General features: G+C 40.4%; 1 protein-coding gene and 1 long non-coding RNA gene across 2 annotated transcripts in view; one reads left to right on the plus strand and one right to left on the minus strand.

Moving 5' to 3' along the window:
- The window catches only part of LOC136247707 (F-box only protein 11-like), a 122964-nt gene that overhangs the window by 14235 nt on the left and 84849 nt on the right, over nucleotides 1-23880 (plus strand). The window lies entirely within an intron of this gene.
- On the minus strand, nucleotides 20305-23066 carry LOC136247715 (uncharacterized). The gene is made up of 4 exons (XR_010697722.1): nucleotides 22875-23066; nucleotides 22301-22424; nucleotides 22206-22255; nucleotides 20305-20426 (listed from the first exon to the last, which is right to left on the minus strand). It is a non-coding gene; the product is annotated as an uncharacterized lncRNA (long non-coding RNA).

A 23880-nucleotide genomic window follows, 5' to 3' on the forward strand; every position in this document is an offset into this window, starting at 1 on the left:
AACCATTCAACCAACTTTCAAAGCTTCTTCTGTAAAACCTTTGTTTTGTAGAAATAGTTGGACATCTTCTAGATTTTTCATTGCATCCTTGAATGTGTCAATCTTTGGTACAGCTTCAACCACTTCCATTTCTACGTCACCTGCCACACAATTCTCCTCATCGTCTATTGAATCTGGCTCAGAGGAGCAGGCTGCAGCAAGGAACTCTTCTTCCCAGTGCTCCTCAGATAGCTCACGGCACACTGGTAAAGATCCATCACCATCAAGGTACTCGTCAACAGAACAGGTGCCATCACTTACAACTTGAGGGATCAAATCATTGAGGTGAAATTCGCTATCTACTGCTAGGAATGGATCAGCATCATCTTGACCCACATTACAAGTAGTGACATTGAGATCTTTGTCAAGTACACCAGCTGACCGAAAACATTTGCATATAGTCTCTGGTTTCACCTTTTTCCAAGCTTCACTGACAAAGTGGATGGCCTTCAAAACATTCAGCGACTCTGCTACCTGTGATGCAGTATCACATTCTTCAATTTTGGTAAGAACATATTGCAAAAACAACTGGCGATAGTGAAATTTGAAATTCTTAATTATCCCTAGATCTAGTGGCTGCAATCGAGAAGTGGTATTTGCTGGAAGGAATGCAACCTTAACATTGCTGTACTTATCTTTTATTTCAGGGGGATGGCATCCAGCATTATCCATCAGTAAAGCAACAAACCGAGACTGAGCCCTCAAACTTTGATTTATCTTTTTAAGAATCCTATCCAAGATATCCCCAGTCATCCATGCCTTGGACTGGCTGAAATAAGAGACAGGAAGAAGACTCTTATTAAGATTTTTAAAACATCTCGGGTTCTCATACTTCCAGATAACAACAGGCTTTTCTTTACCACCATCTGCATTTGCGATGAATGCTATGGTAAACCTTTGTTTGCTTTTCTTTCCACCTTTGCAAGACCGACCTTTTTGAACAAAACCACGTTCAGGTAATGCTTTCCAAAACACACCAGTTTCATCTAGGTTCCATATGTCCCTTTTTGCATAGCCTTGTAAAACCTCAGGGAGTTGCTCTTTCCACGAGTCCACAGTTGCACCAGAAACATCACCGCTTTCTCCACTTACTGTCAGTTGTTTAATATTGTATTTTCTTTTCCATTTCTCCAGCCAATCCATTGGAGCCTTTGAATTCGCCTCTCCCTAGACGCTCAGCAATTTCTTTTGCCTTCACTACAAGCTGTGGGCCTGCTGGATAAATGTTTTTAGAACAAGTCAACAGGTACCACTTATACAATACTTCATTTACTTCACTGAAGTCAGACTTTCGCGTGCGGAGGCTTACTTTGCAAGATTTATCAGAGGCATTACTTTCATACAAAGCCAATAGCTGCTCTTTCTCTTTTAAAACAGTTGCAATCTGAGTCTTCCCACAGTTAAAACGTTGACATTAACCTCTGATCCCTAGCTTAGGATTTTTTCTTTGCCTCTTGTATAACTTCTATCTTCTGCTTGAGCGTCAGGTGCTTTCGGCGTGTTGAGCAAGAATCCGCCATTGTCACTGATTATACCAATTAGTTATAGACAGGTGCAATCATTGTCACCAATAGACGATATGCACACTCTATTACTCGAACGAAAAATGATCAATTAAGCGTAGACGGCGCAAAACTTGATGGTAACTTAAAAGCGGAAGTCCCATACAAAAGTATGGGAAGCAAATGCGGCTCGAGCAATAACTCACCACTCGAGCTAAGGACAGGCCATCTCGCTTGCCATACACTTCTTTCCGTGCAAAAGAAGTGTATGGCAAGCAAGATGGCCTGTCCTTAGCTCGAGTGGTGAGTTATTGCTCGAGCCGCATTTGCTTCCCATACTTTTGTATGGGACTTCCGCTTTTAAGTTACCGTCGAGTTTTGCGCCGTCTACGCTTAATTGATCATTTTTCGTTCGAGTAATAGAGTGTGCATATCGTCTATTAGTTACTGACAAGTACAATTAGTTATAACACGTGTTTATTGCGTGTAGAAAGTGTAGAAATGCGTCATCACGGCTCACATTGTTGCTCATCCTGAGCGTGTTGTTGTCTACGAGTTTGATTCATATATCCGAGGGTACCATGCATACATGGATAGGTGGGAATATGAAGTTGGCGAAGTTTTACCGTTAAGAAGGGAGCCTGACAATGAAGTCGATGTTAACTCTGTCGCCATCATGAAAGACGAAGAAATAGTTGGACATGTCCCATTTAATTTAACTAGATTAATATCACAATTTCTTCAAAGAGATGTGAACGTAGGCTTCGTGGAAGTAACCGGTGAGAGAGTTAACCGAGGAGCTGGCTATGGCGTTGAGTTACCCTGCAAATACCGCTTGTATGGACCTGCACCTTACATTAACAAACTGAAGGAATTAATTGCACCTTTGAAAGAAAAAAAGCTATTATAAATTGTGTAGAATATGTAAATATCATTATACTATAGTGATTCCTCTCGAGCACCTAAATTAATCGCTTTAGTGGCGTCCGTTATTTAGAGGTAAGAGCATACGCGTATGGTACCAGAAGGTACTTGTCGACTGTCCGTTGTCCGTTACAAGGAGGTGTCCGTTGTGCAGAGGTTATTAATACATTGAAAACAATTAGCAAACGGCTGGGACCATAGTTTACTGTCCGTAACACGGAGGTGTCCGCTATTCGGAGTGTCCGTTCATAGAGGTTCCACTGTATACCGTTTGATAGCCATCTCTCTCTTCTACCAACACAGCTAGAATACTTACAGATCACACACACAACTCACGCGCTATGAAGTGAAGAAAGCGTATCTTCTCCGTATCGCCATGGCATTGAAAGATGGGCGCCGCCATCTTACTAATCAACGCGATGACATCACACTATTTATTTTTAGAATCCTTATCACGTGGGGAAAGGAGTAATTCCAACTAAAGCCTCCTAGTAGCAGGGAGAAGGCGAACATGGAGTTTTAAACAGGTATTATTGTTTTGTATACGCTATTTTATATTGCCAAGTGCCATAACTTGCCCATGCTTCTTCCTATCGCCGAACGGTAAACTTCATTAAAAACGCCCGGTCCTTCTGAGCAGTTTGGTAGCAATTTCAGCTTCGTAACCACTAGGAAAAAGGAGTTATGGCTCCGTTTATAAAGGGCACTCGTTATGGCAATATATTAGCCATTCGATAATAAAGGGTTAAATGTGTACTTGTACTTAAATACTATCAAAAGTACTTGTACTGTATTTAAGTACATATCCTTGAAAATCACATGTACTTGTACTTATACTTTAGTAAATCTCAAAAGTATTTGTACTTTACTTAAATACTTTTCAATGTACTTCGCCCCATGCCTGTTACTGATACTATCAAGTATTAACACGCAAACTCACCATATGCAACACACACTGGGAGAGGACTTGGGTGTTATCCATTGAAGACAACTAGCTACGTCTGGTCCACCGTCTTCCCCAGGAACTACTTGCTGTATCAGCTCAATGACAAATCGCTGGTTATCCCTGGTGAAGGTAGCACTAGTACCCCTTACATTTGTGCCTTCCCTTTGAGGCATTGCCATGACAATTATTTAAAACCACAATCACTTTAGAAATTTTAAAATGTGATGACATCACTTTGTGGATGCTATCTGGTTTGTGATCATATTTCTCATGCATTTCGCTTTCCTACTATCAGAGATGGTTGGTAGAATTTAATCTTCCAAGGTTTGTTGTCTTATATGTGCGTTACTAACGCAGCCAGTATAAAGCTGAATGTCGCGTGTGTTGGCTCCGTGTGTTTAGGGACTTCACCAGTTTAATGTACTTTATCACTCACTTGTAACTATTCAAGAGTTGAGTAGAACAGTGTGTGTGTTTTGTTGGGTTAGTCTATATGATGTGTTAATAGTGTGTTTTGTGGTTCACCTCCATGTTATGTTAATATTAGTCTGTGGTGTAAACTGCTTTACATTTGTGTATCATTCTGTTGAAGTTGTTGTAACTGATATCACTTGTAGCCGGATCAGTGGCAACATGAGCAGCAGAAGACGTGGGGAACGACACTGCAATGAGTTAGATTATTCTGAGGTGAGTGGAACATGTTATTGTGAACACTTTAGTACATCAACAGACTTGGACAATCAGGACACCTTGACAATAATTATTGATAGTCCCAACTTCTGAGGTGTCCATATAATCCAGACACTTAGTACATAATCTTTACAGTGGCCTACATTGCACCTAATGGACTGGCTAAGTTTTGCTACTAATAAAAAGATTTTCTTTCCTGCTAGAAAAATGTTTGGGAGCTGTTGACTTGTTGGGACTAAATCTTTAATGGAGACTATAATCTTAAGAGTAGACATGGCTTGTTATATTATCATGTGTAGTTCAGAGAAAGTTGGTCACACATCATAACTCTTTGACATATCACTACATGTAGTTACACAATAATACCATGGTGACTGAGTGTGTATTGTTATTATGAAGTTCTTTATCACATTCACAAGAAGTGTGTATAATATAGTGTTTGTGTATTAGTTATAAACACCACACAAAGTGTTGGGTAGCTGGAAGAAGGACTGGGAACTGGAATTTATCACTTAATCATACGCTACGATAGTAGTGTATAGTAGGGACCACAAAGGAGTAGGTGTGGCCCACGAAATAACATCACCCAAAAAACAGCCTCAATTTTCCCTAACGACGATGAGGCAGTATTGGTTAGGTGAAACTAAGCCCAAACAAGCTTTCAGATCGACCCAAAACACTTTCAACAAGTTGCTACGGAATTTTAAATATAATTTATTTAATGGAATTTTCTACTGACGTACATGTAGCTTATGTTTGCTTCATGATAAAGAAGGTATTCTTACTCCCCATGAAGAGACAAATCAATTGGTACAGTATATTACACTAGATACAGTGAAACCTCACTTAGTGGCCACCTCATTAATAAGGCCACCTTGTTATAGTGGCCAGGTACAGAAAGTCCAGATGTATCTTCCATATTATTCCATTGATTTAATTTTCATTAATAGGGCCACCTCATTAATAAGGCCAGTGGCCACATACATGTACTGCAGGACCAAACTGGTAAAACTAACACAATATTACCTTATAAAGGGGCCAGCTGAACAGATAGTCAACTGCTACGGTTGCTGCTCCTGAGTACCTGCCAAAAGCTATGCCAATATTCTTAGCAATGTGCTTCATGTTTTTATGCCTCAAATAATCCTACCTGTGCATTATGATGAAACCTGTAGCATACATATAATAGCTGTTACAGTAACTATAGTGAGGTGTTGATTTGTTGAAAACCTTGAGCTGAGAGCTTTAGATGTTACAACACTACAAAATGGATAAATTACTTTGTGTAGTGATAATAAAGATATTAAATTTGTATCTCTCACTTATAGTGGTAGCATCAAGTCCCCCAAGGCAATAAAGGACAAGTTATCAGGGGACTTCCCTAAGCCCCACCCATTAGACTCTACAAGCAGTGACATTTGTAAGGATTATTCAGTGACCACGCCACAGCTAGTTCTCCTGCCATGTTGAAGACTGTAGTGACACTACTGGGGTGTAACAATAACACAGTAATCCCTGATGGTGACAAACAAGTATGAACGATGATGCCTTCCCTCCATCACTAATCCAGAAGGCTTCATTGCTAGTTAATCTACTAATGTTGTAGCTCCTTCCCCTGCAGCTAATAATAACAAATATTCTCCAGCTATGACCATCAATATTAAATTCCTTGTTTCCCTTCACTGCCCACATTGATTTTTAGGTAGCCGCACCAAATTTTAATTATTTTATTACAGAGCACTATTTCATGATGGAAGAGGCACACAGTGACTAAGCTTTATAAGATAAATACATTAGCTGTGTATATCAACACAGTAGAAGGATAGGAGTCCCTCCATTCTTGTTCCACAGGGTGTATAGGTGGTAGCCTTCAAGATCAAGATACTCTAATAGAGCAGTCAGAGACTAAAATAACAAGAGTCAAGTGTACATTAATAATCACCTCCCGCCCACATCAGGTTTTGTTCCACTGGGAGATGGGAAACAAGCTATATAATAATAATGATGGCCTAATAACATGTTTCTGCCACCCTCAGGGATGTCCAACTACATTTCTGCCACACATGGATACTCAAGTGGGGTATTCCCCCTTGTGGCAGTATGTCATGTCCACCCTACAACTCTGTGTAATACATTGATATTCTCATAGCTCCAAGGATACATGTGTCGATCCGCACCTTCAGTACATCCTTCCTGGCATTGATTGTGGGTGTACATTAAATGTTTTATAAACATTTTTAGTGAACTTAGAAAAAGTCATAGTTCTGGATCAAGAGGTATGGATTAGAGTGTGTTCCACTTCTAAGTGCAGATAATAATAAAATATTTCAAATATAGAACAGATGATTTAGATATTTATAAATCCATTGCTAGTTAATACAATTCCTTGTTCTTAGTGAGGTCAGTTTCTAATAAAATTCACTTGATCTTTTGCTAACAATTGATCCATCTCATTCTCTAGGTTGATCATGTGATCCCCATCACTGTCTTCGCCGTAGTTGCCTTCTCCTCCTCACTACAAATAAACATACTATTATTAGAATGCCTATATAAGGGATCAGATATAGTTCACATGTGTACACACATTTGTACTAACAATTGAGTACCACAAGTACTAGTATAGTCATATCATGTGATGTGTTTTATATCATAAGTAATTTAGCAATAACAAACATACACACACTACATACTACAGTACACACACAACACACTACTGCCAAATTTGCCTAAGTTTCCCTCCATACCACTGTGAAAAAAGAGGGATATAAGATGGTATTTCCAGTGGCTTATTGAATACAAAAAAGCTTGATATAACCTGTATTATACTAACAATCACATGTAAAGCTTTAGTTAATGTGTTAAACATACTGAAACCATATATGTGATGGTATAGTGTGGGCATTATACTAGATATAAGCTATTTCAGGTAATGTGGTAAATAAACTGAAACCATATATGTAATAGTATAGTATGCATTATACTAAAGTATAACATGAGTATAATACAAGGTTTATATTAAAGTTTATTTGTATTCAATAAGCCATTGGAAATACCATCTTATATCCCACCTTTTTCACAGTGTACGGTACACGCACACACACACATCAAAGCCTTTGACTACCCTGTGCACTACTGAGGATAAGTCAACATCCACAAATCCATATATGGTAGGACTATAGTATGTTCACGTTGAGCTGAATCCTGAAAACAACTAAAAATTTAAAAGTGGATTTTTCTCAACAGAGTTAACATTTCAGCCAACCAGATGATCATTGGTAACAGCGAAGGTGTCAACAACAGACACATACGGTTTGGCTCCATTACAAGTTCAGGAATGCACTGTAATGAACACTGTACTTATATGGCTTTCCCACAGGAAATATATTGTGAAAATTTTGATTGGCTGTAAATATTATGTCAAACATTTGAACAAAAAGATTTTGAAATATTTTTACCAGGTCAAGCAGTACTACAAATGAGCCAAATTTCAAGATCATGTGTAATCACATCATCCATGAGTTATTAAATGTTTTTGAGGATTCAGCTCAATGTGAATATACTATATCGTTGGTAGAGCGGCTTAACCGAAATATTGTACAGTTTGTACAGAAAGTATGAAACTTTGCACATAGTGTCTACCTACCATGAAGTGTGTTTTGAGATGTGGAGCCATCGCAGATTTGACCTTTGGTGTCCTCTACATTTTATTTCATACTAAAAAATATTGACCTTTGTCTATATATCACCCTCAAACTAGGTGCCAAATTGGAAGATCTTTATCCAAGAAACAAGTTGATAGTTGTTGCAAGCTCATAGCATATTCCATTTCAAAGTTATGGTATTTTTACCAGCAGCAAATTCATAATAAAGTCAACCGCCCACGCAGTTACACCCTTAATCTACATTCTTTGTTTGTCATTCAATTAAAAAGAAATCTAACCATGAGCACTGCAGGTACATATACAACCAAAACATGGAGAGATATCCAGGAGTGAGGCATAGGCGTTATCAAACAGTACAGTAATCCCCCTGAAATTAAGTGAGCCGCCAAAAATATTACCTTTTAAAAACCAGCTTAGAAACTTCTTATGCGATGAAAATCACTTTTACGGAATAATAATAGTCCTTCTATCCCACTGAAGCCAGTAAACAACTGGGAGTATGTGGTAGTTAAACCCCCAGTACATGGTAGTTAAATCCCAGTGCTTGGTAGTTAAACCCAGGTGGTGAATGGTAGTTAAACCCCAGTGAATAGTAGTTAAACCCCAGTGTGTGGTAGTTAAACCCCAGTGCTTGGTAGTTAAACCCAGGTGCGTGGTAGTTAAACCCAGGTGGTGAATGGTAGTTAAACCCCCAGTACATGGTAGTTAAACCCCAGTGCTTGGTAGTTAAACCCAGGTGCGTGGTAGTTAAACCCCAGTGAATGGTAGTTAAACCCCAGTACGTGGTAGTTAAACCCCAGTGCTTGGTAGTTAAACCCAGGTGCGTGGTAGTTAAACCCAGGTGGTGAATGGTAGTTAAACCCCAGTGAATAGTAGTTAAACCCGGTAGTTAAACCCCAGTACATGGTAGTTAAACCCCAGCGTGTGGTAGTTAAACCCCAGCGTGTGGTAGTTAAACCCCAGTGCATGGTAGTTAAACCCAGGTGGTGAATGGTAGTTAAACCCCAGTGAATAGTAGTTAAACCCCAGTGAATGGTAGTTAAACCCCAGTGCGTGGTAGTTAAACCCCAGTGCTTGGTAGTTAAACCCAGGTGCGTGGTAGTTAAACCCCAGTGAGTAGTAGTTAAACCCGGTAGTTAAACCCCAGTACATGGTAGTTAAACCCCAGTGCGTGGTAGTTAAACCCCAGTGTGTGGTAGTTAAACCCCAGTGCTTGGTAGTTAAACCCCAGTGCTTGGTAGTTAAACCCAGGTGCGTGGTAGTTAAACCCAGGTGCGTGGTAGTTAAACCCAGTGAATAGTAGTTAAACCCCAGTGAATGGTAGTTAAACCCCAGTGAATGGTAGTTAAACCCCAGTGAATGGTAGTTAAACCCCAGTGAATGGTAGCTAAACCCCAGTGTGTGGTAGTTAAACCCAGGTGGTGAATGGTAGTTAAACCCCAGTGCTTGGTAGTTAAATCCCAGTGCTTGGTAGTTAAATCCCAGTGAATAGTAGTTAAACCCCAGTGTGTGGTAGTTAAACCCAGGTGGTGAATGGTAGTTAAACCTCAGTGAATGGTAGTTAAACCCCAGTGAATGGTAGTTAAACCCCAGTGCGTGGTAGTTAAACCCCAGTGAATGGTAGTTAAACCCCAGTGAATGGTAGTTAAACCCCAGTGCGTGGTAGTTAAACCCAGGTGGTGAATGGTAGTTAAACTCCAGTGTGTGGTAGTTAAACCCCAGTGCTTGGTAGTTAAACCCCAGTGCGTGGTAGTTAAACCCCAGTGCGTGGTAGTTAAACCCAGGAGCGTGGTAGTTAAACCCCAGCGTGTGGTAGTTAAACCCCAGTGCTTGGTAGTTAAACCCAGGTGCGTGGTAGTTAAACGCCAGTGAATGGTAGTTAAACCCCAGTGAATGGTAGTTAAACCCCAGTGCGTGGTAGTTAAACCCAGGTGGTGAATGGTAGTTAAACTCCAGTGTGTGGTAGTTAAACCCCAGTGCTTGGTAGTTAAACCCCAGTGCGTGGTAGTTAAACCCCAGTGCGTGGTAGTTAAACCCAGGAGCGTGGTAGTTAAACCCCAGCGTGTGGTAGTTAAACCCCAGTGCTTGGTAGTTAAACCCAGGTGCGTGGTAGTTAAACGCCAGTGAATAGTAGTTAAACCCGGTAGTTAAACCCCAGTACATGGTAGTTAAACCCCAGTGCGTGGTAGTTAAACCCCAGTGTGTGGTAGTTAAACCCCAGTGCTTGGTAGTTAAACCCCAGTGCTTGGTAGTTAAACCCAGGTGTGTGGTAGTTAAACCCAGGTGCGTGGTAGTTAAACCCAGGTGCTTGGTAGTTAAACCCCAGTGCGTGGTAGTTAAACCCCAGTGCGTGGTAGTTAAACCCAGGAGCGTGGTAGTTAAACCCCAGCGTGTGGTAGTTAAACCCCAGTGCTTGGTAGTTAAACCCAGGTGCGTGGTAGTTAAACCCCAGTGAATAGTAGTTAAACCCGGTAGTTAAACCCCAGTACATGGTAGTTAAACCCCAGTGCGTGGTAGTTAAACCCCAGTGTGTGGTAGTTAAACCCCAGTGCTTGGTAGTTAAACCCCAGTGCTTGGTAGTTAAACCCAGGTGCGTGGTAGTTAAACCCAGGTGCGTGGTAGTTAAACCCAGGTGCTTGGTAGTTAAACCCAAGTGCGTGGTAGTTAAACCCCAGTGAATAGTAGTTAAACCCCAGTGAATGGTAGTTAAACCCCAGTGAATGGTAGTTAAACCCCAGTGAATGGTAGTTAAACCCCAGTGCGTGGTAGTTAAACCCAGGTGGTGAATGGTAGTTAAACCCCAGTGAATGGTAGTTAAACCCCAGTGTGTGGTAGTTAAACCCAGGTGGTGAATGGTAGTTAAACCTCAGTGAATGGTAGTTAAACCCCAGTGCGTGGTAGTTAAACCCCAGTGCGTGGTAGTTAAACCCCAGTGAATGGTAGTTAAACCCCAGTGAATGGTAGTTAAACCCCAGTGCGTGGTAGTTAAACCCAGGTGGTGAATGGTAGTTAAACTCCAGTGTGTGGTAGTTAAACCCCAGTGCTTGGTAGTTAAACCCCAGTGCGTGGTAGTTAAACCCCAGTGCGTGGTAGTTAAACCCAGGAGCGTGGTAGTTAAACCCCAGCGTGTGGTAGTTAAACCCCAGCGTGTGGTAGTTAAACCCCAGCGTGTGGTAGTTAAACCCCAGCGTGTGGTAGTTTAACCCCAGTGTGTGGTAGTTAAACCCCAGTGTGTGGTAGTTAAACCCCAGTTCTTGGTAGTTAAACCCAGGTGCGTGGTAGTTAAACCCAGGTGGTGAATGGTAGTTAAACCCCAGTGAATAGTAGTTAAACCCCAGTGAATGGTAGTTAAACCCCAGTGTGTGGTAGTTAAACCCCAGTGTTAAACCCCAGTGCTTGGTAGATAAACCCAGGTGCGTGGTAGTTAAACCCCAGCGTGTGGTAGTTAAACCCCAGTGTATGGTAGTTAAACCCCAGTGTATGGTAGTTAAACCCCAGTGCGTGGTAGTTAAACCCCAGTGAATGGTAGTTAAACCCCAGTGAATGGTAGTTAAACCCAAGTGCGTGGTAGTTAAACCCAGGTGGTGAATGGTAGTTAAACCCCAGTGCGTGGTAGTTAAACCCAGGTGCGTGGTAGTTAAACCCCAGCGTGTGGTAGTTAAACCCCAGCGTGTGGTAGTTAAACCCCAGTGTGTGGTAGTTAAACCCAGGTGGTGAATGGTAGTTAAACCCCAGTGAATAGTAGTTAAACCCCAGTGAATGGTAGTTAAACCCCAGTGCGTGGTAGTTAAACCCCAGTGTGTGGTAGTTAAACCCCAGTGCTTGGTAGTTAAACCCAGGAGCGTGGTAGTTAAACCCCAGCGTGTGGTAGTTAAACCCCAGCGTGTGGTAGTTAAACCCCAGCGTGTGGTAGTTAAACCCCAGTGTGTGGTAGTTAAACCCCAGTGTGTGGTAGTTAAACCCCAGTGCTTGGTAGTTAAACCCAGGTGCGTGGTAGTTAAACCCAGGTGGTGAATGGTAGTTAAACCCCAGCGTGTGGTAGTTAAACCCCAGCGTGTGGTAGTTAAACCCCAGTGTGTGGTAGTTAAACCCAGGTGGTGAATGGTAGTTAAACCCCAGTGAATAGTAGTTAAACCCCAGTGAATGGTAGTTAAACCCCAGTGCGTGGTAGTTAAACCCCAGTGCGTGGTAGTTAAACCCAGGAGCGTGGTAGTTAAACCCCAGCGTGTGGTAGTTAAACCCCAGCGTGTGGTAGTTAAACCCCAGCGTGTGGTAGTTAAACCCCAGTGTGTGGTAGTTAAACCCCAGTGCTTGGTAGTTAAACCCAGGTGCGTGGTAGTTAAACCCAGGTGGTGAATGGTAGTTAAACCCCAGTGAATAGTAGTTAAACCCCAGTGAATGGTAGTTAAACCCCAGTGTGTGGTAGTTAAACCCCAGTGTGTGGTAGTTAAACCCCAGTGCTTGGTAGTTAAACCCAGGTGCGTGGTAGTTAAACCCCAGCGTGTGGTAGTTAAACCCCAGTGTATGGTAGTTAAACCCCAGTGCGTGGTAGTTAAACCCCAGTGAATGGTAGTTAAACCCCAGTGAATGGTAGTTAAACCCCAGTGCGTGGTAGTTAAACCCAGGTGGTGAATGGTAGCTAAACCCCAGTGCGTGGTAGTTAAACCCAGGTGCGTGGTAGTTAAAACCCAGCGTGTGGTAGTTAAACCCCAGTGTGTGGTAGTTAAACCCAGGTGGTGAATGGTAGTTAAACCCCAGTGAATAGTAGTTAAACCCCAGTGAATGGTAGTTAAACCCCAGTGCGTGGTAGTTAAACCCCAGTGTGTGGTAGTTAAACCCCAGTGCTTGGTAGTTAAACCCCAGTGCATGGTAGTTAAACCCAGGTGGTGAATGGTAGTTAAACCCCAGTGAATAGTAGTTAAACCCCAGTGAATGGTAGTTAAACCCCAGTGCGTGGTAGTTAAACCCCAGTGGTGGTAGTTAAACCCCAGTGCTTGGTAGTTAAACCCCAGTGCTTGGTAGTTAAACCCCAGTGCATGGTAGTTAAACCCAGGTGGTGAATGGTAGTTAAACCCCAGTGAATAGTAGTTAAACCCCAGTGAATGGTAGTTAAACCTCAGTGCGTGGTAGTTAAACCCCAGTGGTGGTAGTTAAACCCCAGTGCTTGGTAGTTAAACCCCAGTGCTTGGTAGTTAAACCCCAGTGCATGGTAGTTAAACCCAGGTGGTGAATGGTAGTTAAACCCCAGTGAATGGTAGTTAAACCCCAGTGCGTGGTAGTTAAACCCCAGCGTGTGGTAGTTAAACCCCAGCGTGTGGTAGTTAAACCCCAGTGTGTGGTAGTTAAACCCAGGTGGTGAATGGTAGTTAAACCCCAGTGAATAGTAGTTAAACCCCAGTGAATGGTAGTTAAACCCCAGTGCGTGGTAGTTAAACCCCAGTGTGTGGTAGTTAAACCCCAGTGCTTGGTAGTTAAACCCCAGTGCTTGGTAGTTAAACCCCAGTGCATGGTAGTTAAACCCAGGTGGTGAATGGTAGTTAAACCCCAGTGAATAGTAGTTAAACCCCAGTGAATGGTAGTTAAACCCCAGTGGTGGTAGTTAAACCCCAGTACATGGTAGTTAAAACCCAGTACATATGTGACTGAATTTGACAAAACAAGGCTTCGACGTACAAAGCTTTGTTAGGAGATATGGCGATTTTAAGGAATCATTGTGTAATAACTTCCCAGTGCCTACAGCTGTGCAAACAAAATTTGCACCAATTGTTCATCTGTTCACTAGCTATCACTGAGTGGATGTATACATTTCTGATACCCAAAATTTTCCCTGTTTTGAGCAGCTTTTTTCGAGCGGGTAATAATATTACAGGCGGTACTAATAGGGTGGGAGGGTGGGGGTGGACGGTGGTCTTAATATACGGGTATAAAATGAAGTAAGAAGACGATTGGAATCCAGAGGCCAAGTTTGGGCTCTCCATGGCCCTCCATGGCACTCAGATTACTCCAAATTGACTGAGAACACTATTGGCGAGCTCTCTGTGAAGTCCCAGCTGACTACACACCATTATCACAGAGCCATGGCCATTTAATGGTGCCAATCTCACACTCGTGGCTTTGACAGGGTCGGAAGAAAGCTGCTACAGAAACCAGACTTGTTAGTGCTAAAGGAAGTACAGTGTGAAATATGATAGTGTATTAGACCAGCAATCCATTTCTGGTAAAATCGTAAGTTTGATTTTGTGTGTGTGGAAGCCTTGTTATGTGAAATCCGGTCACATTTAATATTATGAGAGGCATCACGTGAGATCACGTGATCTAACAACAGTGCAGATTGCTTGTTTGGCTGCCTCTTGCTATTCCCTGTGTTCCATGTGTTGGTATTAAAGTGTGGCCCTGTTTTCAAGCGTCAATTGGTAAGTTACACTTTATATGGGCTATAATGCATTCATGTGTGACTGAATTTGACAAAACATGCCTTCGACGCACAAAGCTTTGTTAGGAGATATGGCGATTTTAAGGAATCATTGTGTAATAACTTCCCAGTGCCTACAGCTGTGCAAACAAAATTTGCACCAATTGTTCATCTGTTCACTAGCTATCACTGAGTGGGTGTATACATTTCTGATACCCAAAATTTGCCCTGTTTTGAGCAGCTTTTTTCGAGCGGGTAATAATATCACAGGCGGTACTAATAGGGTGGGAGGGTGGGGGTGGACGGTGGTCTTAATATACGGGTATAAAATGAAGTAAGAAGACGATTGGAATCCAGAGGCCAAGTTTGGGCTCTCCATGGCCCTCCATGGCACTCAGATTACTCCAAATTGACTGAGAACACTATTGGCGAGCTCTCTGTGAAGTCCCAGCTGACTACACACCATTATCACAGAGCCATGGCCATTTAATGGTGCCAATCTCACACTCGTGGCTTTGACAGGGTCGGAAGAAAGCTGCTACAGAAACCAGACTTGTCAGTGCTAAAGGAAGTACAGTGTGAAATATGATAGTGTATTAGACCAGCAATCCATTTCTGGTAAAATCGTAAGTTTGATTTTGTGTGTGGAAGCCTTGTTATGTGAAATCCGGTCACATATATGGAAATTACACATTATGTTTAATGCATTCAAAGCAAATTGAAGGCCATACACACCATAAAATCTACAAATTCAGCAAAATTTGAAGCCATACCATTACAAAAACTACACATTCAGCAAACAGTTAAGCCATACACAACTGACATGCTTATTAATACATTGTTTTTGAACTTGACTACTTCAAAGTGTGGGATAGAAGCTAGTTAAACCCCACCTGCACTCGTAGGATATCTAGTTATCAACACCTCGGCTTCACCTCAGTTGATAACTACTCAACTACTGGTGGGGTTTAACTATAACATCTAGCATCAAATGTAGCATTAAAACAAGAAAATGCTGACTGGTGGCCAGATATAGAAATTTAAAAAAATCGTCAACTCGAAATTTTGTCTCACTCACGCCTCACTCACTGACCACAGTCGCAAGCCTCAAGCCCAAATGAAGCAGTGCATGGTCACCATTTTATGCCACAACAACAAACTCACTGGTGGGATGTGCCTTCTGGGGTTCCGACGGGTGTATGCCCTGTGCGCCTTGTCTTTTCTTTTATCTTCAATCAGGCTGCTTGTCTTCTTCATCCAACGAAACCATATTGAGGCATTAATTTTCCATATCAATACTTTCTTTAAGCAGCATAAGACGCCACAAAATTATTTAAGGCGCTTAGAGTACGCTACTGTACAGAGCAGAGTACGGAGGTACTGGTACTCCACGATAGGTCACGACATCATATCCATTCTTTATTCTACGTATTATCGATCTATCAATCAAGACCACGATTACCACACCCTTTTACGCTAGCTGTATTTGTGACTACACACCTTAAGTTGGTAGGCTGATTCGAACTCGGATTTGAGATTCTCTGGTCTAATACTATGAATTGATCGAATCCACGATGACCACACCCTTTTTGGAGCAAACACACATCTTTGCAGGCTGACTCAAGATACTCTAATACAGCAGTCACCCTAATAGAACAGTCACATGTTTATAGCTAGCTGTATGCCTTAACAAAAAAACTAGTATATTAAAAATTATAAATTTAAAAATGCATGCAAGTAGGGATTTCCCACTGAGCTATACTGTAATAACTACCATTGTTCATCTCTTGTTTCACTACTTTTTATCGCTTGGATTCCTATGTACATCATTTTTAAATTTATAATTTTTAATACACTAGTGTACAATACTCCTGTGAGATAAATCAATAAACGTCATAATTTATGTAGTTTTGTCATCAGATTAAACTCAAATTTAAAGTTGTTTATGACTATAATTTGCTTCTGTATATATAACAATAATATTTTAATACATAAAACTCTTAAGGTTGTACATATGGTACACATTTGCTGAAAAGCCTTATACGTATGTATTGATAGCTAATTTTGTGAACTGACTATAGGGAGATTATGGTCCTGAACTATACCCACATCTTGTAACCCCTTAAATATATATTTGCCTTTAGAGAGACACACCCCCAAGATGTGGTGGAGTCTGAGGGCATAACCAACTAGACAATTTGTGTTTCACAATTAGATTCTATATAGCAAAATATGTTCCATGTTTGCAAGTATAGCTAAAAAGCTAACAACTTCAAAAAAAGTATTTTCAAAGCTTTACAGCAAAAAAATTAGCATACAGGTTTTAGAAACAGTACTACATAGGCGTAGGAAGCGGGGGGGCCAGGGGGGCCATGGCCCCCCCAACAATTGGGAAGTTGAAATACAAGACCATGGTTGAAAAAGAAACAAATTTTCACTATCAATATGAAGGGACTAGCTGGTTAGCAATACAATATAATCGAAATATGCGTACATAACTAGCACTCACGAGTTTCCTTGGTTGCCTTATTCTGCAATGGCCTCGTCTCATTTTCGTTACGTGGCAACAAGCACCCCTAAAATTATTTTGTGCATTATTTGGAATTGCTATAAATAGTGAGTAAATGTATGGAATTTGTGATGGAATCAACAGAAGAGCACCTAGAAGAGCAAGAGGTAACTGTTTGGTGTATATCTGATGGCTTATTATTATTAAATTATATAAACAGGTGTGCTCTATCAAGCCACCAGCTGCCAAAAAATTTAAGCAGGGAACACTTTGTTTTGCTAGCAAACGTTCCAGTGGCAGCACAAATAATGAGCCTTCATCAAGTGTCAGGGGGAAGAGTTCCATTCCTAGTGATAGAAACATTGCTGATCAATTTACTGCTCAGCAAAGTAGCAGCACCACCACTACTACCACCACCAGCAGCACCACCACTACCACCAGCAGCAGCACCACCACCAGCAGCACCACCACCACCAGCAGCACCACCACCACTACCACCAGCAGCAGCACCATCACCACTACCACCAGCAGCTGCACCACCACCAGCAGAGATGTTCAAATGAACAGCATGCCTACTTCTGTGGAAAAATGCTCAGCTAAATGTTGTGAGCTGTCATTAACTCCATTTCAACCCACTAATCCATCTGTGCTTAACAAGTTTCAGCAGCAACAAGGGAAGCGCTGTCGTAACTTTTCACCCAACTGGTATTCTACCTACTCATGGTTGACATTATGCACCACCAAATGCAAAGCATTTTGTGTTTTGTGTCGATACTGTGCAGAAAGCAATCTATTGTGCTTTGCTAAAAAAGGAGATGATGCTTTTGTTAGTAACGGTTTTAATAACTGGAAGAAGGCTCTTGAAAGATTTTCACAACATTCTCAGTCTGATTTGCACAAAGAATCTATTTTAAAAATTCAGCTGATAAACCAAAAGGGTGTTGACACCCTCAACAATGAGCAAATTATGGTTTCACAGAGGAACCATCGACAAATGCTAATTAAGCAGCTATCATCACTGAAGTTCTTATTGAGGCAAGGCCTTGCAATTAGGGGGCATGATGAAATTCAGAGCAATCTTGTTCTATTATTGAACCTCAGAAGCAATGATTGCAGTGAATTAAACAATTGGATCAGAGAACGCAAGTATATGTCACCTGATATAGTGAATGATCAAATCAAATTGATAGCTGATAGTGTGCTAACAAACATTATAGCAGACATTAGAAAAGTGCACTGGTTTTCAATCATTGCCGATGAAGCTACGGATGTCAGTAACAAAGAGCAGTTAACTGTATGCATCAGATGGGTAGATGATGATTTTTGTATATATGAAGACCCAATCGAATTGATTCAACTCCCAAAAACTGATGCTGAAACAATCACTAGGGAGCTGAAAAGTTGTTTGGGTAAGCATGTTTTACCAATTGCTCAGTGTCGTGGCCAAGCATATGATGGTGCCAGCAACATGAGTGGTCACTTAAATGGTGTTGCTGCTAGAATTGAAAAGGATGTTCCAGCAGCTTTATACCTACATTGCTTTGCACACTGCACAAATTTGTGTTTGCAAACAGTAGGTAGGAAATGTGTTGTAGTTAGGGATGCTCTAGATTTAGTTATGGAGATATCCCAGCTAATCAGATTCTCTCCAAAAAGATCAACACTTTTTTCGGATGTACAAAAAGAGCTTGGAGCTTGTTCTGTTTTATTGAAACCATTATGTCCTACACGATGGACTGTTCGTACTGCAGCTATATCTGCTGTTTTAAGTAATTATTCCAACTTATTAGCTGCTTTAGAACAGATAAATGCTGAAACTCATGATGACTATGGTCGAAAAGCTGGAGGTTACCTTGCTCAGATGGATAAATTTAGTACCTTTTTTGGACTGAAACTAGCTCATTTAATTTTTTCAGGAACAGAACAGCTCTCTTTAACATTACAAGGTAAGGACACCACTATCCAAGAAGCTGTCAATGCTACTGAGTTAGCTGTAAAATATTTGACAAGGCTAAGGTCTGATAGTACTTTTGTTGACTTTTACTCTAAAACAGTAGAAGAGGCTAAAGAATTAACTTCTGACCCTGTTTTACCCAGATATAGAAGACCCCCTCATCGGATTGATGATGGAGAAGCTCCTGTACTGTTTTCTGACCCTAAAAGCTATTTCAAGCAACAGTATTTTGAAATATTAGATCTGCTTGTTAATGAACTTAAGCGAAGATTTCAACAAAAACGAGGATTACCTGTAATGTCAGTCTTAGAGAAAACCTTACTAGACTCTGCAAATGGCAAATTTTGTGCTTTAGAATTACCAGAAGAATTTGATATATACAACAGTGACCTTGATTTATCTTGATTGAAAATTCAACTGACAATGTTGCCTGATTTGATTACAACACATAATACTAACAGTAAGGTGCCAATAAAAAAAGTGACCAATGTAAGAACTATCTGTGATATCATCAATGAACCTGGGAAAGTAATGTTCTCAGAAGTAATAAAGCATTTAAAAATCTTCTACACTCTACCTGTGACAACTTCAACTGCAGAGAGAAGTTTTTCTGCACTGAGACGATTGAAGACCTTCTTGCGTAGCACAATGTCTCAATCTAGATTAAACCACACATTCATTACATTTATACATAAAGAGCGTACAGATAGTGTTGATGAGAAAGACATTGCTAAGACATTTATATCAGCTAATGATAAAAGAAGAAAATATTTTGGAAATGTTTAACAATAGTAAATGAAACTATCACTGAAAAAAAATTATTTTTAACTGTCTGCATGAGGTACAGTAAAACGATTAACCATGTTACTACAAAGACTATGAAAAATTCAGTCATATGCAAGTAAATTTCCAAAAGACATGTACATCCTGGGGGCACATGGCCTTAGACCCCCTATAACTGAGTTGAATACATATACAAATAAGTCTAATTTGTTTGACTGAAAATTGCTCCAGATCCTATCCATGTGCATATAAATTTCAAAATTTTCCTGGGGGGGCATGCCCCCAGACCCCCCTAGACTGCAGCTGCTTCGCAGCTGACTGATCCTCAATCAACAGCATGCAGTCCATCTCAATAAGTATAACAATATACAATTACTGTGACCCCCAGTACTTTATATAGCTCATGGCCCCCCCAACATGAAGATGCTTCCTACGCCTATGTACTATCAGTGATACCTTCATCTAGGAAATGACTAAAGGGGAGTCACAATGAGAGTAATGGAGGACAATGGTATAAAGATCTTTGTGTGCTCATAACTAGTTTATACACATGTTATCTAAAGGAGCATGTCATGTACCCAGTTACATTCTCAGGTATAACCTCTAAAGTACCTGAGATTGACCTACAGTACCTGAGAATGACGAGAAGTAATCTCATGCTTGTACTCTCAGGTACAGTTCTGGGTTATTGTTCCAGGCAAAATACACATGTCATGTATTTCATTCAAATATTACAGTTGCTGTTGACGTATTCACTGAGATTTTGATTTATAGATTAAGGAGTTCGTTTGTAAAAGGGGATAAAAAAGTGCCCCCCCCCCCCCCTCCAAAGAACTATTACAAAAACCTCATTGTAGTTAAAACTGTTGATAGAGCAACTTACGTATTATTGTGAACTGACTGTTTTATTGAACTACCACAAGAGAGGAGGGTACATGCCCCACCCCTGAATATCTCTCTCCACTTTTTGGCCTTACATATGCAACCTGCAGTGCTCATGGTGAGCTAAAAAATATACAAAAATTGAGTGGCAACAAGAATGTAGATGAAGAGTGTAATTGTGTGGGCGGTTGACTTTATATGAATTTGCTGCATGCTGGTAAAAATTACCACAACTTTGAAATGGAATATGCTATGAGCTTGCAACAACTATCGACTTGCTTCTTCGATAAATATCTTCAATTTGGGAGCCTGTATTTCACGGAATAAGCGAAAATCACATTCTAAACTTTTTGTTATTGTTTATAGCCTCTAAACATTTTAATATACATTCCTCACCTCGTAGAGAACACAATCACGATGGCACCGATCCTCGGGGGTGATCTTTAAATAGGATTTATACAAAGATATTCACTCTAAAACATCTAACTAAGCTAAACTACTGTTAAATACACTTCACTACATAATCACTAGAAAACTAGAAGTTCTTTGTGCTATACTTGCTCATACCAGCTGTCACACACGAGCAGCTAGCTAGCTAACTGGCCGAATAGTTTAGGACAAAACAATCCACCCCCTATAGGTAGCTACCCTGCATGCATGGAATAATCTGACCTTTCTTATAACTCTGTTACCATTTCCTAAAGTGTTTCAAATAAATTCGGAGAATAATACTGCTTTCAGCTCCTAACATCAGAGCTCCAACCTCGGCTCTAACACTTCGTATATAACTCTAATAAATTCGGGCAGTTACTTATGTGTGACAGCTGGTATGAATAAGTATAGCACAAAGAACTTCTAGTTTTCTAGCGATTGTGTAGTGAAGTGTATTTGATGGTAGTTTAGCTTAGTTAGATTGTTCTAGAGTGAATATCTTTGTACATATCCTATTTAAAGATCGCCCCGAGGATCGGTGCCATCGTGATTGTGTTCTCTACGAGGTGAGGAATGTATATTAACCACCCCCCAAATGAACTATTACAGAACCCCCTATTGTAGCTAAAACTATTGATAGAGCAACATAAGTATAATTATGAACTACTTTTATTTAACTACCACAAGAGAGGAGGGTACATGCCCCACCCCTGGATATCTCCACTGTTTGGTTGTATACACAACCTGCAGTGCCCAGAGTGTAATTGCGTGGGCAGTTGGATTTATATGAATTTGCTGCTGGTAAAAATTACCACAACTTTGAAATGGAATAAGCTATGAACTTGCAACAATTATCAACTTATTTCTAGGATAAAGATCTTCGATTTGGCATCTAGTTTGAACAAATTGAGTGTTGTATGGGTGATATATTGAGCATAAAATGAACTGTAGAGGATACCAAAGGTCAGATCTGCGATGGCTCCACATCTCAAAACACACTTCATGGTAGGTAGGTACTATGTGAAAAGTTTCATACTTTCTGCACAATTTGCTCATTTTTGCTAGCTAAGCTGATCTACTAAGTAAACCTCAAGAGGTGATAGTTGGTAATGTATATAATTGTACTGGTTAAATGGATAGGGAATTATGGAACTCTAGAAACTGGTCTGGAATGGAGTCTGGACTTTATTTTGGAATGGAGCATGAGACTTTGGTGAGCTACTGTAATTCTCTCATTCAAGGTGTTAAGGGGTATTCCCCTACAGGTTATCATAACAAGACAGTAAGAAAACTGACAATGATGGAAAATATCAATAATACTCTAATAGAGCAGTCAGGATGACCTATGTTATTGTGAAATGTTTAAAGGATAAACTTTTTTACACGTATACAGAATAAAACTACACATGTACAGACAGACTACACACGTATAGACAGACTATACATGTACAGACAGACAAGTACACTTACTCCCATTCGTTGACTAGCCCAATATGCTTGTCCAACAAGATACGTACATACTGTAGAAATATTTCAATTAATGCACACTACACCTGATCACTCACTGGGTACTGGTGGGTTGTTGCAACCATGGTAACGCCTCCATGTTGTGCCACACCTCCCCATAAACTGCTTCAGGCCATCAAATTTTTCTTGTTCCATTAAAATTCCTGACTTCCATTGTGAATACTGTGGGGGAGCTTAGCATTAGGATGTGCTTAATATAGGGAAGAGTAATGTTTACTAACAGATCATACAATACACATCATAGCGACACTTGTATGGTACACATCATTATGATTATTGTGAGAAATACTTCAATGATATATTGTAGTGTACAGTGGACCCTCACAAATCCAACCTCTCCTGGGACCAGAGGCTGTTCAGATTACTAAGACATTTGATTGGTGAATCATCAATTAACACTGTGTTTTATCAACTAAATAAGTATCCAAGAGGTCTTCTTCACACACATCAAGTTTTACAGTACAGTGTATACATATCAGTAAGTTTTAGGAATGAAAGTGTTAAGAGTAAGTTGCTCAGCATTACTGAAACATTTTTGTGCAGCTAGGTACGTCTCTAACATTGTTCAACACCATTAGTGATGAAGCAGTACACTCATCTTGACATCCATACCAAGTTTAACACTTGTCCATAAGTGTAGTCCTTTTCACTTTAGCTTATCTTCATGTCACTTAATTACAGTTCACTTGCCAATACCATATTGTTTAGCAGTGTTGCTTAAACTTGCTCCACCAGTAATCTAGTCAACTTTTGTTCAATTGACAAGGTCAAATTATTTCGCTTTTCTTCAGCCATATCCTCATGTTTATTGCTAGGCATTAATTAAAATTACATTTTTTTTTTTGCTACATCGGATTATCCGAGGATCCGGATTAGAGAGGGTCAGATTTACAAGAGTCCACTGTACTTTCTTCACTATCACTCCATCCTACTAAACACTGTTGATAAAAGACCAGCTCAAAATGTTGGTAATGATTATAGGTGAACCGATATCACGATATTGGAATTGGTGAAAAGTTGACTTTTTAGTACGTAGATATAAGCAGATATTACACAAAAGTACTATAATTGTCCAAAGTTTCCTATAGTTCACTAGGTTGCACAATGGTTAAAGCATGAGTCTCAAGTTGTAAAGGTTGTCATGGTGGCCAGGGTTCAAATCCTGAGTTGGTCACACTTTATTTTTCACCTTTTTATCACTATAGTAGTACCTATTCACAATTCTATTTTCTTCACAGGTTTCAGTGACCACCTTTTAAGCTTTTTGCCACAATATTTTAAATGTTTATTGTAGTGTCCATAGTGAAAACATTTTTTTCAGATATCGGTATCGGTAATTTTTGTAGCCAATATATCACTTATTGGTATATCAGTACACCTCTAGTAATGATAAGCTGGTCTCTCCTAACAACACACCTCTAGTAATGATAAGCTGGTCTCTCCTAACAACACACCTCTAGTAATGATAAGCTGGTCTCTCCTAACAACACACCTCTAGTAATGATAAGCTGGTCTCTCCTAACAACACACCTCTAGTAATGATAAGCTGGTCTCTCCTAACAATACACCTCTAGTAATGATAAGCTGGTCTCTCCTAACAACACCCCTCTAGTAATGA

The sequence above is a fragment of the Dysidea avara genome, chromosome 2 (genome assembly GCF_963678975.1).
Source record: "Dysidea avara chromosome 2, odDysAvar1.4, whole genome shotgun sequence".
Lineage (NCBI taxonomy): Eukaryota > Metazoa > Porifera > Demospongiae > Dictyoceratida > Dysideidae > Dysidea > Dysidea avara.